Below are 5,552 nucleotides of genomic sequence, written 5' to 3'. Positions count from 1 at the left end.
ATAAATAATAAATACAAATATTAATCAGATCAGCTCTTGAATCCCTCTTTTGAATGAATGTCAAATCAATAGAAGGGCAGCAGGTGGTGGTGTGGAGTTAAACCAATGTCTGTATTTATTTGCACAGAAACAGGATACCTTCCTGTGCATATTGCGAATGATAAATGTTTAATAAAACAGCCTGTGATGCATGGAATGTCTGAGATCTGATGAGAAACAGGTGTGTGGATTCGGGGTGAAAACATCCTGGGCCCAGAAAGGATTTTTCAACCGGTTTAAAAAAAACAAATCTCAGTCTCACAATAAAGTCTTCCTAGTCTGAGTAATAGAAATTAATCTTGATATATTTAATCATTGGAAATTAAATCTTAAAAACTTCTGAAATAACCTCCACATATTTATATAACTTGAGTGGATGTTTCTCTCAACATTTATTGAGAGAGATAATAAGCATTTATTTTTTCTCCTATTTGGTATGTCAAAACAGGCATGAAGATGGAATAACAATAATACATTTTCAGAAGCTCAAGTCTTAGATTAACAAACTGTCCTTTTTTAATAACGGACAGACTGTAAGTGGTTTTATTGACCCACCCAGCCTGTCCAATTCGGTCATCGAATATCTTAACAAGCCTAAATACAAGAATGGCCGAGATATATATATTTTTCTGCTGACTGTGATAAGATCCTAACTTTTTACATCCCAGAGATCACCTTGGTTGATGTCTCAATATATTACCTTTAAGTACTGACTCAGTGAGGAGCAAAATGGGAGCTATTAATCAAGATGCTTCTGTCCTGTTCCAAAAGCACAGATAAATCTTTAGTGGGAGATGTATAAGGCTCTAAACTAATTTCAGACTGAGCTGTGAGAAAATAAAGCAGTTATCAAAGACTTTGGCTGTGGAACTTCTTAATATAATCACGTTCTGTTATTAGCCGAATCTTTTTCCTTTTGAAGAAAAATATGCCTGCCATTACACTCTTGAAAATGAAGCAGCAGTGTAATGAAAGAATGAGAGCGCTAAAAGGAGGTTCTGATAACCCCAACAGAAATATCAATTAGAATCTTTCACTAGTTTAAATGCATTCCGTTTCATGGGCCTTGTACAGCACCTTGGAATATGAAGGCCAGATCAGAAATATTGTTTTTTTTAATGATAAATCGATTTTGAGTTAGAGGGCATTGCAACAGAAGTGTATGCATGTGTGAGAAATATATATATATATATATATATATATATATATATATATATATATATATATATATATATTATGACACTGTGTGGGGTTGGACACAATGTCCAGGCTCTGAAGGAAACGCTGAGGCAGGGATCTGGGGAAATCAGTGCTTTTATTTCTATACAGTGCACGTGATCAAAAACAAAAGTCATCCAAAGACATCAACAAAGCCCTAGCTCCTCTCAAGCCTAACTAAACACATACACAGGTCCCTCTCTACACATTCAACTAATAACAAACACACAAGACAAAACACTGGCAGCCAGAGTGTCCGTAGTAAAAATCCATAAATACAATCTGTTACCATGTTCACTTCTCTTTATTTCCCCCCTCTCCCCACCATGATGCTTCCTGTTTTATCAAGGGGGGAGCCAGTCACGGAGGGAACAGCAGGTCAGGTTCACCCCCCCAGTTATTCCACCCCCCCGGGGTCCGTCGAGGTCCCTCACCATGCCACCCAGCACAATACATATTTATTTATTTATTTATTTTACTGGTGTAGGTCACTGTAAGTCACAGATTTTTCCATTCCACAGCAGGATTATTTTTAGTAATTAACTAACTCCATCTGTTTTGTAAATGTTTTAATTTACATATAAATATTAAATGATTCTTTCATAGAGGTACAGTATTGAGGCAGTCTGTCGATGCCTGACTAAGGGTGGTTTAGTTGTCGAAATGGTATGGGAACTGGTGTCCCCACCTTCTATTGCGTAGGGGAACCTCTGCTTCTCCCATAGTGCAATAAAGCAACCACTATGTGCAAATATGCAAACATACAGTTACTCTGAGGTGAAGGAAATCTTAATTATGTAACGTAATTGTATTAGTGTCAACAACCCACCCCATGACCTCAACTCCACCATTGCAACAGTCAGTATCACTCCTGCTCACATTACAAAGGGCTGATTGGCCAGCCAGTTAGTGGCCATATCTCTTCTTGCATTGCAATTATTAATATTTTTTCCTTCTTCTCCTAAGCAGCTGCATTTTTCTCATTAGAAATAAAAATGGACTGCCTGGTTGTTAGAGGTGAGGAGCATGACGCAGGCCTGCACTATTTCACTACATCTAAAGGACCGTGACTGTCACTTCTCGTAAAGGAAGGAACCACTCACTCAAGCGTGGAATCACGGCTTTTAGCTGCACAAAATGGTTCATATTTGAATCTGTTTAGCAGATGTTACTCGTAGAAACTTAAATATGGCTGGTCTCATCTGACTGCTGTCTTTTTCCCACTCTCTACAATTTGCTACTCTAGACAGACACTTCAGGAATACGAAAATATAACTAGGAAGAAAAGAATAACTCGTGAGCTTTGTTCTACAGTTGCTCATTATTAATAATTGATTAATATACGACATTAAGGTCAAATTACTCACGGCCTGGTTCAATTGTTAAGACGTCATCTGTCTTTAAAAGGTACTCATCCATCTGAATTAACCTGATGATTGTATCTGTATGGCTAATACTGACACATTATAGATCTCCCTTTTTTATTTTATTTCCAGATGTATTTTCATTTCCTATTATGTCTATTCTGTTTTGTTTATTTTCCAGCGTCAACTGCCGGTGATTTGATGTGGACGTGGAATTTAAAAATAGGTTCCAGGAGGGTACACAATTATAGCATGTACATGTGAATAATTTATTGCAGATCTCTCTGAGATGCTGGCTGAAGCATCAAAGACACCATGGGCCTGGAGTGGCTGGTTGTTGTTTCTCTCTGAATGGGATGCTAATGATAGTTATCTCTAAAGAAAATATTTCTCAGGGCCCAATGAAATCGCAGTATTGTGGCAGCGCTATTGTAGACGAGCTTGTTTTTAATGCAGAAAAGGTTCATCAGGACAGTTGAATAAAAAGGCTTGGCACAGAGAAAGATATGATACTATTTATCATGAATGGAATGAATTATTTTGTCGAGTATCAAAGAAATATATATTAGTATATATGATTCCAATATATTTGGCTGTTTATTTGTGTGCTGTTTTGTACTATTACATGTCTTTCACAGGTTTCACCTTTCATGCTGTCTCCAAAATCACAAGCTTGTTGTCCTGAAAGCCTTGGTGATTTTTCTTTGCAAATAACCAGCTGTACAGCTTTAAGATAGCATATTACTGTAAGCCACATGGTATATTATGCGCAGCAGGAAAAAGCTGTGCTGTTTTGCACTTGGTAGTGTGTGGTGTTGGGTGGGTGTGTGGGTGGCGTTTGGCATGGAGTTTTGAATATAAGTTGAAGTGGCTCTGAGCCAGTGCAGTGCTCTTGCAGACACCCTCTGGTTGGCAGAGAGTCCCCTGTAACAGAGCCTTCGAAAATGCACCCGTATTTCAATCGCTTTTTCACCGCCTTGTTTCGGTTTCTGTGCCTGGAGTTGCACTCATTATAGCTGGGGGGTATCCACAGGCATTCAATTACTTTTCCCAACACAATCCACTGCTGCCTTTGCCAAGGTTTCTCCTCTCAACAGTGGGTGAGATTTTTTTTCTTCTTCTTCTTCTTCCCATTTGCACAGCTCTCCATTAGATGATTTACCTCTCAGCCTGCTAATGCACTCACTCGGCATGTAGCTTCTAATTTCCATCTTCATCCCATTGTTAGCAGAAGAGGCTTAAGAATGGCTGCCGACCTGCGGTACATTGAAAGTCTTTGCTGAGGCACAGGGGAGTCACAGACCCAGGAAAAATGCATCTGATGTTCCCATTCGATGACCGATAACAAAACTGCATTGTGCCGGTACATGAAGTGTCTGGTATATCATCAGCTTTGCAGGAAATTTCGTCCAGCTTACATCTGTGTTAGCTGGGATATTTTCCTTTAGTAATAACTACCCTATGAGCTCTATGAAAGTTTTACTTCCCCATGAAATCAGATACAAAGAGATTGAATAATTGGGGATTTATTAGAGGTGTATAATGCATAATGAATGAAAATGCAATTGCTGATAAATCAAAGTGTTCCTAAATTATGTATATGGAAAAAAGGGGGGGAGGAACAGAGTCTCTAATAATTATACAACACTGACAAGCTCAACCTCAACTGAAAGCTTTACAGGGATTGATGGTGGAATTTCTCATTCACTCTCTGATTCTTACATGACAGTCATTAATTTAGTTGTGATTTGAAGTCTGAAGCACTCAAAGGAAGCAGGTGGTGCAGTTATTTTATTTTTTTACTGGGTATTGAATTTGCCTGGGGAATTGTACAGGACATGCTGGTAGTTCTGCTATTGATGCAAGGGGCGACTGAAGCAGCTTAATTTGTCTAACTGTTGCATGTGTTTTTGTTCCACTTGGAAAATTCTTTTTAGTTAAATCTCTGTGGGGCCAAACATCTACCCAAATGAGCAGGAAGGGACCCCCCCACACACTTTTAAAGATAACAGAGGGCCCAGGGCAGTACCTAGCTGTGTGCTGATACCATTTTCAGACGGGGTAATGTTTTCAGGGTGTGAGGGTTTGAAGGAAAGCCCCGTGATTTCATCTCTGTTTACACAAGGCTCCTTTTTCTCCAGGCACAGATTTACAGTGATAATGACTTCTTGTCCTGACAGCAGAACTTCCTGCTTCGAGGAGTGGAGACGCGTGGCAGTGCATTGGCTTAACCTACTTAGGCCGCGGCCTAAACGAGAGATTTGATATTCAGTGAACACCTCAAGGTGGATTCCAGCCCTCTGCAGATTGGCGAGGTTAATATCCAGGATTTATCTGCCTGCAGTCAAAGGAGCTGAATTATCATCTGTAATTGCTTTGTTGAATAACACGTGATCTAGACTAATGATGTGGTCTAATGGTGAGGCCTGGGAATGTACTAATACATGCCAACTTCACCATTTTAATCCTTTATTTAAAGATGTTAGTCTGAGTTGGGTTTGATAGTCACCTTTGATACCCTTCTATTTATGTGTGCATGTTGGAGCGTGATGTTGGTGGAGATGACCTCTAGGAAGCCTCTTGGAGTTGTTGTTGTTGTTGTTGTCGTTCATTTTCTGTAACTTCAGGCTACAGTACCCTTTTGTTAATGTACACGAGGCTTCACTTCCTCAGCTTTCGAGGGCTTAAAGGTTTTGGACTTTATCTGATGCATGGCTGGCTGCTCTTCCTTTGTAGCAGACCCCCTGTGGAGACTGGTACGGAGATCCATCAGGGAGGGCTGATAGGTTTCTGGGCTCCAGCAGAGAAGCAGCACTAACAGATCAATCACCTGGGGCAGCCAGAAACTCCCATCTCCATGCCATTCCACAGGCCTGCAGAGGTCAGGAAGAAAGCTTTAGGATATATTAACAGTTGGAGCGAGGGATGGGG

The sequence above is a fragment of the Amia ocellicauda genome, chromosome 17 (genome assembly GCF_036373705.1).
Source record: "Amia ocellicauda isolate fAmiCal2 chromosome 17, fAmiCal2.hap1, whole genome shotgun sequence".
Taxonomy (NCBI): domain Eukaryota; kingdom Metazoa; phylum Chordata; class Actinopteri; order Amiiformes; family Amiidae; genus Amia; species Amia ocellicauda.
Note: the sequence above shows the minus strand (reverse complement) of the source record.